Source organism: Cryptomeria japonica, chromosome 5 (assembly GCF_030272615.1).
Source record: "Cryptomeria japonica chromosome 5, Sugi_1.0, whole genome shotgun sequence".
Classification (NCBI taxonomy): Eukaryota; Viridiplantae; Streptophyta; class Pinopsida; order Cupressales; family Cupressaceae; genus Cryptomeria; species Cryptomeria japonica.
Genome location: NC_081409.1, coordinates 449,325,191 through 449,337,425, shown reverse-complemented (window position 1 = coordinate 449,337,425; position 12,235 = coordinate 449,325,191).

The following is a 12,235-nucleotide window of genomic DNA, read 5'->3' as shown; positions in this document are numbered from 1 at the left end:
AGTAGAGAAACATGAGTGTGAAAGAGTATACTGAGGAGTTCTACAAGGTAACGATAAAATCTAGGCATAGAGAGATGGTAGGGAGGAGGTGGCTAGATACATAAATGGACTTGCATTTAACATTCAGGATGAGATGAGTATGCTAAAGATTTCTACAGTTGAGGAGGCTTACCAATATGCTTTGAAAGATGAGGAGAAAGTGAAAATAAGACAATAGAATAACCCTAGAGAAAAAGAGAGATATAAGCGGCAAATGAGTGATAGTTTAGAGAAGTAGAAAGTGGATGAAGAACCAAAACCTACATGGAATAAAGAACCAGATTAGAAGACAAAGAGAAAAGGTAGTGGTAGTAGTAGCAGAGGATTTTTGGGTAGATGTTTCAAGCGTGGAGAGACGAGACATAGATCTTATGAGTGCAAGCAAGGGGTGGCAATAAATTCTGTGGAAAATGAGGATTAGGAAGTTAGAGTCACTAAATTTGAATGTGCATGGGAGAAGGGAGAATCTCTTATGTTTAGGAGAAACTTGATGGACAAGAGAAGTGAAGATACCAGACCTATTTAGAGAAGGAGTCTTTTTTGGACTATATGCAAATCAGGTGGTAAGTGTTGTATGGTTATTATGGACAATGGAAGTACTGATAATTTGGTATCTGAGGAGATGGTGGATAAGATTGGATTGCCAAGGCTTAAGAATCCTTATCTTTACAAGGTAAGTTGGTTACAAGATGATCAAAAGATAGAAGTGAAGGAGCAGTGTTTAGTAAATTTTAATATTGGGCCTTTTAGAGATGAGGTCTTATGTGATGTGTATATGAGTGCTTGTCATGTTTTGTTAGGTAGACCTTGGCAGTTTGATAGAAGAGCTATTTATGATTGTAGAAGTAACCTGATCACTATTGAGAAGGATAGGTAGAATTTAACTTTGACTTCCTTGAGGGAGAAGGAGAAAGAAGTGAGAAATTTGAGTTTTGGGAAGAGTTGCAGCAATGAGAAGCCGATTGCAGAGGCTACACTGGTTGGTGGCATGGATTTGCAAAAGGATCTAGTAGATAAGTCTGATAGCATGATGGTTCCGGATGGTCATAAGGTTATGGTGGCAGACTAGATGAAGTCTTGTGGTAGAAATAAGTCCAAGTTACAAAGTAAATAGAGAATCAGTAAGAAAAGACAATGTGTAGGTAAGAAGAAAAGAAAGAAGAATAATGAGAACCTAAAGTTGGAGAATATGGCTAACGTTCCGGAAGAGGAAAGGAAGTGGTTTGCAGACAAGGAAAATGTTTGGATCAAAAATGAGGATGGGGTTTATATTCCAAATCCTTTTAGATGTTTATGAGTTTCCACTCATGGAAGATATCTTTCTACGTAGGGTTTCTAATGCAGGAGCATCCCTAGTCTATGAGCAATCTTGTATTAACTAGAAATATTTCCTTATTTTTTTTCTTGTTCAGTTCATGTAGCAATTTTCTGTGTTTCTTTCAGTGAATTATTGTAGCTATTTATTATTCATTGCGGATCAGATTTTTGGGTTCTAGGCATGTTATTGTGCATTATTCCAAATTTTTAGTTCATTTGGGTTCTTTTTCGGTGAGTTGTTCTTTCTAGAGTAACTATTTCTAGGTTCCGAAGTAGTTTTGGGCTTATTGTCTAAGTTGGAGATTTCTTCTTTTCCAAAGTAATTTCTTGGATTGCGGATAATTTTGGCACCACACTCGATATTCTTAGGCCCTTGGTAGACCTTCCTTTGTGGTCTGCACTTTTGAATTGTTCTTGGCAGATGAGATCTTCACATTTTGGGGCCAACCTATCTTACACGTTTCATTTTCCTTCCTTGGTTAATGTAATCTTTTATGGTCGACTCGGATGTGTTCTGAAGGATATATATATTATTTTCTGTAGTCATTAGAGGGACATCAATTAGTAGGAGGTTCTAGATTCATAATTAGAGATTTGGATAACTCTGAGAGTTCCAGATGGATTGTAATCTGACATGTTAGCCTATGTGTAACCAGTTGATTACCAGATGTTCTATGACGAATATATGATGATGTAAATGTCTAATTTTGTAATGTTTCTTTTTGTTGTTGTTGCTTCCATTGTGCTACTATTGCTCTATGATCTAGTGAGTTATCTTTAAGGAACCACCGGACCATGGCTGCATCAGATGACAATGTTTTAATCTTACGTTGGGCCTCGTGGACACCTACATGGAGAGATCATGCACATCCATCTTCACTTGGACCTCTCAAATCGATGACATAGGTTTGAATTCATGGTGTCCATTGGTTTTTGAATGCTCTACAGGAGGGGGGTTGTCAACTTGATGGTCGAGAACATTTCAAGGACCTAGTCGGCACCCATTTCAGACTCAATCTCACTCCAACCACCAAATTTTATCACCATAACTCCAAAGGTGACCCCTGCAACCCAATTTCAGATGCCACCATGCCCTTTCATTATAGAACAATATTTTTTTGTCCCTGCAAGTGTGCTTAGCCATGCTTGTCGATAGGGATTGCTTCACCAAGGTGTGTTTTTGCTCTTTCCTAGAGGTAGAGGATGTCTTCTAGAGGGTGTTCCAGCACATTATCAAATCTGTCAATTTGATCTTCTCCCCCCTCAAACATTTTGAAGCCTAACCCTAACCCTAGTTAGGGTTAGGGTTTTCATCAGTTGTAACCATCTCTATTATATCTAAACTATAAAGGTAATTTTGTAACCTATTTACAAGATCTTCTCCTCTTTTTCTCTTACAGTAGTCTATGAGTTCTGTGATTGTAAAAATCACCTTGTCTTTGCATTAATAGAATTGCATCTCCTTACCTAGTTTCAATTTATGCAAACTTGTTTATCTCTTTTACCCATATGTGTGAATGCATCCTTCCTTGCTTTCTCAACATATGTGATAATGTTGACCCCTCTTAGAGTGGCATCTAAGAATATTATTCATTCCTCTGGAATTGTTAAGAATTCCAACCTTGACTCAATCTTACAAAGCTAGACTTGGATAGAAACTTGTGTAACTTTTGGGCAGTTTTATTGATGTTATGTGCAATAACAGGTGGGGGTAGATTAACTTTCGGTCTAGGTGCAAACCTTATTTCCCTTCTTTCATGTTGTTGGCTTCCAAAACCAAAGATTGGAAATCAAAGGGACTTGCCAAATCCCTAACTGATCCAATCAACCTTGGCCAACGAACAGGAATGGTCAAAGACCAAACTCCTCTACACTTTAGGCTCTACTAGACTTAGGTGGGTATACCCCAATCTCCAAAGCATAAAGAGATTTCTTTATAGTGAATTTAAATTATTGAATCTTGTTGTTTATAGGAATGACAAACTATTTCCTGCAACTATGCTTTATGATATGCTTTTAACTTATTTTAATCTGAAAAAAATTGAGTATAATTAATATTGAACAAAGCTCATAGAAGAGTGTTGTTGGAACCTTTAGTAATTATGAAATAACAAAGCTAATAGAAAGTAGTAATATTTTTCTCTAGTGAGGACTTTATGCAGACCAAAATTTATTCATAGAAAACTAACAACAAACTAGTGCCTTATCTGACAATTTACATGTTATCTGGTACTGTAGGTCTAGTTTTTATTTCAACTTGGGTGTTGTCATCAAAAGGAATATCATTATGTTTAATTGCTAAGTTAGCCATAAAATCACCCAAATTATTATTAGACCTTTCAATCCATGTTATAGAAAATGCATCAAAAAATTCAATTGAATCCCACACCTCATTTCTATAATTTCGAAGCCTTACTTTTTGTAGTGGCAAATCTTTCCCTCACTTGATATACGACTAACTCTGAATCACCATAAACTGTTAGTAATTTAATGCCATATTTACTTGCTATCCTAAGGCCTAACAAGAGTGCTTCATAGTCGACAACATTGTTTGTACATTCAAAGGCTAACAAGAAAGAATATTTGAATGATTTTCCATTAGGAGAAATAAAAACCACATGAGCTCCATTTCCTTCCTTACTACAAGCACTATCAAAGTAAATTTTCCAAATCTTATCCTCATGTGATTCAATAGTATTTTTAAACTTATTAGTTTTGCATTGAATGGGTTTAGAAATACTTACCTGAAAGTTATCTATATCCGTTTGGAGAAAACATGTTGTCTCATTTGGATCAACTTCCTCTATCAAGTAGAATGATCTCGACTCTCTATCAATCCTTATATTCACCTCTTTTACTAGGATGGTCACATATGAAAGTCTAGCTAGACATGTCCCCCCAACAAATTTGACCATTGCCTTGATAGTAACATCCTATAATTTGGTGGAACTTGTACAATGGTGATGTCTATTTTATATGACGTATCTGGGCATGCTGGAAATATAAACTCCACATCCTCCATGATTCCAACAACTGGGACTGATCTATTATCCATAGCATAGCATTTTCCATGGGGAGTGCCTACATGCATCCCAAGTTCTTTCATGACATCCTCTGGCATTATGTTTACGACTGCACCTGAATTTATCATACAATTCTTAACCATTTTATTGTTAATCATCAAAGTCAGATAAAAAAGGATCAACCTGGGTAATATTCTTAGTGATAGAAGTTCCCAAATATACAATAGGTGGATCTTCAACTTTTGGCTTATCATCCTTTTTATTTACTTCACCAATGTTAGACAAAATATTGATTGTTTCATGTTTGTAATTAGGTAATTTCATTACTTCAGCCAAGGTCACAGATATTTTCACCTATGATAAAGCCTGAGACATAAATGATCCACAATTTGAGAGTGGCTTACTAATCTATTTCTTTTTTATTGGCTTTGTTAATTTAAGAGGTTCTGTTTGTTTGACCTTTTCTACTGCACCTTCCTTTTCCTTGTTAGCGATGGTGTCTTTGTTTCCACTAGCTTTAGAAACCTTTGCAAATATCCCAGATGGCTTACCTTGCTCTGGGTTCACTATTTTGTTCCTTAACTGCTAATTGCTTTTTGTCCAAGTACTGCTGCCATAGTATAGGCTTTCTTTTCTTCATCTGTTAAGTTCCTCAAGGAATGCACTCGCTCTCCATTATGGAACAATCTCCTCAAGGATGGGATGTTTGCCTCATCATCAGTAAAAATTGTTGTACACTATGCTGCTGGTTCTCTCTTCTCCATTGTACATTTGATGATTGCTCATCCTCAGATGAATCCTCATCCCTACCCCAAAATGGATCTAATGAAAGTACATTCACTATGGGCTCATATTCATTCTCATGGTCCTCCTCTTCTGCAAAACCCTGAGCAATCATACATTGTTCTACAACATGGGGTAAATTGTAGACTTCACATCATGGATATTCTTCCATAAAACTATTTACCTTTTTCAATGGATTAGGAGTTTCTTTGCTTAGATTTGCATTTATTGGCTTACCATCTTTCTAGTTTGTATTATATGGCATGTCATGCAATCTTGGTCTATTGTAACTTATAGACTTGTTGCTTCTATATGAGTGTGGCTTCTCATTGTGATTATGCTTACCCTTCATGTCTTTCAGCATGTCCATGATTTGGCCAAACTCATCCTTTTTTGTTGCTCTGGGATTATATAATTTTGGATCATCTCTCTTGCAAATTCTCCCAGCAGCCTTTCTATTATTTTCAATGGTGGTAGTTGTTTTAAAGGCTTGCTGCAAGGTATTAGGCTTGTGAGATAGGATCTCATAATGAGTCTTGTTGTCAAAAGCACTCAAATAAAAATCAATCAAAAATGAATCAACAAGTCTAATGTCTCTTGGTATTCTATTAAGTACTTTATTAAACCTCTTATTAAATTCAAAGATTGATTCATTCTGATTCTTTTTTATGCTATTCAATTCATGAGATGCAAATGAAGTATCATTATGTTCTCCAAATTCTTCCAAGAATATTGACACAAACTCCTTCCAACTACCAATGCATCTATTGGGAAGATTTATATACCATTCTCCTGCATCCTATGATAGATATTGAACAAACAGTTTCATAAAAACATCTTCATAAGGAACTTCAAACTCTTCAATGATATTTTTACATTTATTACATGTTGTTCTGCAGAATTAGTTCCATTTCTAGTGAATTTAGGGATAGCGGATCTTAAATCATTTGAAATATGATTAGGATATCCAGCTATCCCACTGAAATCCAATTGTTTGTACCTTTCAATGGTCATAAGTGGTCTACCACCATAGTTGTTAGTTTGGTAATTTCTATTTCCTCCATTATTACCATTGTTTCCATTGTTACCTCCACCATTATTGTTATTTCCATTTCAATCGTTCCCATTACAATTGTGGCCATAGTTTCCATTGTTACCATAACTCCCCCTATTATTGCTTACATTGTTGATCCTATCTCTACCATTCTAGTTACCAGCAATTTCCCCACTGTTAGTTCTTCTTTCATCACTATGATTATTGTATTGTTCATAATTATACTGGTTTCTATTTTCATTGTAGGGTATATTTTTCTATTTATCCCTCTTTTCATAATTATTATCCACAACATCTAATAATGGATTATTATAAACCCTAAATGGTTGTTCCAAGTTTCTTAGGTGAGGGGGACTATACCTAGGAGTTGTTATGGTACTTTCTTTACCTCTTCCTTTCTCTTCTTCAACCCTATTTGACTTAGGGATTTGAATGGCATCTCTTTCTAATCTGAGTTTCTACAATACCCAATCTGGTTGTCTCTTAAGAGCCTTTGCCATTTTAGATTCATCTCCAATTAAGTCAGCCATTCTAAGAATATTTGCATCCAACTGCCTGTCCTCGTGCTCCTTAGCAGTTAGGGTTTCATCATTGCCACCTTTATTATCTTTTGTATTTAGGTTATAAAAAGGATTTTCCTTCAGATTTTCAAATTTATCACCAGATGAAGAACCATCCTCTCTACGAGGAAAATTCTTATACCCCCCAAATGTCATATTTTATGTTGATTTCTTCTCTTTGTTTCTTCTTTCTGGACTCAAGTAAACAAGGTTATCTTGTCCCTTATGCAAAGGCCTTCTCCACTACATAAATATTATTGACAAGTTCCTAGGGGTTTCTCTTACTTTCTCAAAATACCAATTATTACTATATATTAAATGTAGAGCCGCCACCTCCTAAGAGCAATAATACTTTTATTAATCTTTTGGGCTCCTTCCACCAGCAGAGTCTAAAACAAAACCACCAGAAATTTTGAACACTTCTTATTACGACTCCCCAACAAAGTCACCAATCTGTTGGTTCCCAAAACCACATATTCGAAATCAAAGGGACTTGCAAAATCCCTAACTGATCCAATCAGCCTTGGCCAACGAACAGGAATGGTCAAAGACCAAATTCCTTTGCACTTTAGGCTCCACTAGACCTTAGGTGGGTATACCCCAATCTCCAAAGCATAAAGAGATTTCATTACAGTGAATTTAAATTATTGAATCTAGTTGTTTACAGGAATGGCAAACTATTTCCTGCAACTATGCTTTATGATATGCTTTTAAATTATTTTAATCTGAAAAACTTGAGTATGATTGATAACGAACAAATCTCATAGAAGAGTGTTGTTGGAACCTCGAGTAATTATGAAAGAACAAAGCTAACAGAAACTAGTAATATTTTTCTCTAGTGAGGACTTTGTGCAGACCAAAATTTATTCACAGAAAACTAACAACAGACTAGTGCCTTATCTGACAATTTACATGTTATTTAATGGACAAATATTTGTGGTCCTTGGGGACAGTTTGAGAAAACTCATAGGTATGCAAGAATATCACTGCAATGACTTCAATGTATGTTATAAGAGCAACAAAAACAATTTTGTTATCTGTATAACAACAAGTGATAAAACATTGCAACAAACCTTATTCAGATTTATCCAAGGGATTTTAAATCATCAACATCATATAACATGAAAAGATCTGAACATAAAAAATAGTAAATCTTGTATATTAATTTTTTGGAGCAATTGGTGTACAAAAAATGCAGACTCACAGATACTTCATGATACATTTTCTTGCACAAAATGGATTTTCATTTCTACAGATCTGCTTTACATAACACTATTGGTTCCAACATACCATCTTAAAAAATAACAATTTTCTTGTCGTTATGTCCCTCCTAGAATACAAAATGACTCTCTCTATATATATGACTCAAAAGAGATGAATGAAAGGACACACCCTTTCATTAATACAAACTAAAACTAACAGAATCCTAACTATTTCTTTTAACTGCTATAACTAATACACATTACAATGACATAGACTAACTCTTTCCATCTAGCTGTTGACCACATTTCTGGATATGTCGAAGATATCTTTCATCTTTATATGTGCAGGTGTTGAAGATAATGTCTCTGACTGCTATCTATATTGTAACAAAACTTTCAACCTGTTCCCCTATTTCATTCATATCCAATGCATCCGCATGGGCAATGCTAAGGGTTGAACTAAGTAGAGATCCACATTCGGTAATCTACATGTGTTTATCCTTTATAACCCCTATATCATCTACCACGCCTGGAAATCCATGATTAACAATCCCTTTACATTTCTCATATTCAATATCCAACTCTGCTGTGAATCCTTGATGAGTGTCAATTAGTTTTTTGACCTTATTGATCCTTTTTTCACTCAGTTTCTAATCCTGCAGTGGCATGTTTAACCTATCAAGGATCCTCTTGTGCGACACTGTGTTATCCATGTTTCTTTGGTAGATAGTCCAGAATTCCTCCAGTATCTTCTACAGATTTTCAAATCATTTTGACAATAAGACACATGATGTGTATGTCTTTATGCTCTACATTCTTTCCTTCAATTTTTTATTTTCCTTGTGAAATTCTTCGCACTTCTTTTTCTATTTGGATTCATCCGCTATCTGGGGTACAAGTTGGCCCCTACTTCTCAAAAGTTCCTCATACAATGCTTTATACTTTCCTACTTCTTTCACTAACATCTTCATCTGTGCTTTGTTTAGTTTTGAAATATCAACTCCCATATCTGTTGTGACTATGGGATCAACTTCATCATGTGTCCAAAATCCTTGTCCACATCTATGATCTTCAGTCTCTTCTTTGGGGGATAAAGGGCCCAAAAATGCATAGCCTCATCATCTGGATAATATCTTGATCCAATGAAGATATCATTCATGCCCTGAATGTCTAACTTGAAGTCCTTCTTCTCTGAATGCAATAGGCTATCAAAAATAAAGGATGCACTAAGATCCCAGCCTGGAAAGAGGATAATTCTTTCCTCTACTAGTAGTTGTGTTCCCCTTTGAGGGGTCATGCCTTCTACTTCTACATTGATATCATCCTTTAGTCTCTTAAGCATCTCTGCCTCATTTTCTGGTGTTATATCAGGCATTGCTTTTCTTAGCCTTTTTCCTTTGAAATGATATAGGAAGGACTTAAATTCCTTCGATTTGATGAACTCATCATCAGACACAAAAGAGGTATTCTCCTCTAACCTAACATCTATGTCTGCATTTATCCTTGCAACAGTTATGTCATGTGCTTCAGGCTCCTCCTCCCTTTCAGGCTTCCTGAATCTTGAAACGGCCTCATTCTCACCTGACTTGCTCTCATCTTCTTCTCCCATCTCCTGCAGTCTTTATCTTTTTTCTTCCAGTTTCTAGTTCAGATCCTAAATGATCTACATAGCCTCCTTGGATTCTTTGTTCCTAAAGATATCCCAGTCTTCAATGTGCTCATGAAAATAATCGCCCAGATTTTGCCCTTTTTCTGCTTTGGTGGATATAACCCTCCGGGTCATAATTCTTTCAGCCTATGTGCTCATAGAGGTTATAATCTTCTATTAACCTCTTGTCAATGATTTCATATGCCCTTGTAGGTACAATAGTGAAATCACCAAAATGTAAAGTCCCGGGCAAGAAAACTTGCTTGTGGGCACCCCCAAAATGCATTGCATTTGAGACACTCATTTGCCTTACAATCTCTAGGTTGGCAATTCTATCAGGTGTTAACTTCGGTAGCACATAAGGAGCTCCTTTGAATCCAAAAACTCTAACATATGTGAAGTCCTGGTGTAGACACCTAAAAATGTCTCATTGAGCATGCACTAATTATTCCTCTAATAGATTAAATAACTCTTTAATTATTTAATTAAGTTAATTAATCTTATTCTTCTAATTTCATATTTCCTCATCATCTTACTAATTATTCTATTTCCTATTCTATCATCATTTAATCATTTTCTAAATATTAATTAAATATTTGTTATTTAATTAATTCTGATTAATTCCCCAATTTTAATAATCTTTATTATTTGAATAATTCTATACTCAATTTCTATCTCTAATCATCTAATCATTAACCCTTTTCTAAATATTAATTAAATATTTATTATTTAAATAATTATGATTTAATCCTTTAAATTAAATAATCTTTATTATTTAATTAAAGTCCATTTCTAAAATAATTAAATAGTTTCTTTAAATTATTTAATTAGCTAATTAATTCTTCCATTTTCAAATCCCCAAATTCTAATTTCATTTAATTTCATATTCTTCTAATTTATTCCAAATTTAAATACATGTGCATGATTTCAAAAACCAAATTGAAAATCAAAGTCAAGTTCTAAATATATTCAAATGCTAAACTGAATTAAAATAAATTCAATTATTTGAATTAAATTTCATGCAAAGATTAAATTGAAAATCTAAGTTAAAATGCAAGCTTATGCTAATTTAATTAATTAAATCATTTATCTCTCCAGTCTCTATTTCCATCTTCTAGTTAGCTTTGTCATCTTCTTTATTTTTTCCAATCATTCCTTTTCTTCTTTCAGTTAGCTTTTTCTCAATCAGTTGACTCAATTAATCTATTCAATCTATTATGTTTCACCTCCAAGTCAGTAGTTCAACTATCAATCAGCATGTGAGCTCACCTGAGTTCCACCTCTTGATCATTTTGTTCCACCTTTCAATCAATCTCATCCAAAAATCAATAAATTGAGCATTCAATCCTCACAATTCCTCTAGATCATGAACTTTGAATCTTTGTGTCAATTGCAGATTACTAGTGCAATATCTGAGAGCCATCATACCACCGATAGAAGAAGAACAATGGAAGCCATGATGCACAATAGGGAGTTTCATATTGTTTAATTTAATTCCATTTTGCATCTATTTCATTGGTTTTATGTTTAAATTGCTTAGATAGTTAAGGAATTCGTGATTGTCCCTATTTCCTATTTAGCAATGATGTATTTGAGCATAGCACATTTTGGTGAACCTGACGTGAACAACAACTAATTAACCTTCTCTTTTTTTTGTGTTGTTTTTGTAGATCATACTGATTTTTTCCTTTTTTACAAGTTTTGCACAAATTTGAAGACAAACCTCTTCGTCACGCATTCACATTTATATCATCACGCAATCGCATAGACAGATCTACACAATCAACCAGATAGGATTACGCATTTGTGTGAAACCCATCACGCAATCACCCTTATAGGATCACGCAATCACCCTTATAGGATCACACAATTGCTCTGATACTATCACGCATTCATTTTGAATCTTTTTGTTCTGATAATTTAAATTTTATTCCTTTTATGTTCTCTTATCAGTTTAATTCTGCATGAAATTGAGTAAATTTGGAAACAAATTATTTTTATTGCATATTTATGTTTTAACGGTTTATGGCATGTAAGGTACAATTCAGGATTTCGGGTGCCAGAAGGACAAAGGAACAAAGAAGACAGGCCAAACGCTATCGAAGGGTTCTCAAAGAAGAAAAGCAGATACAAGATTGGGAAGATCAACCATCCTTCGGTAGATACAACAACTTAGTTCTCTCATATCAAGTTAAATATGATTTAATTAACATTGAATGGATGATGAGAGACCTAGCTAGGGCCTCACAATTGGTTTTGCAGGTTTCTGATCAGGTTTAGTTTCAATTTTTTTTTTTTTGTGTTATCTGCCTGTGTGTCATGCAATCATCCTGTTATCATTACGCAATCAACCTGTTAGAGTCATGCAATCGCTCTATCACAATCACACATTTGATTTAACAGAATCACGCAATCGTTTATCCAGAGTCACGCAATCAGGCAGGTATAATCAGGCATTCATTTCTGTCAATTTTTTATTCTCTATTTTCTATTGATTTGATTTTACTGCTAATCATCTGTTTGCAACTTGTGGCATATTTATAGAAAGGATCATATTAGTATTAGATCAATTGCACTCATAATCTCACACTTCATCTTTTGGTGCTTAA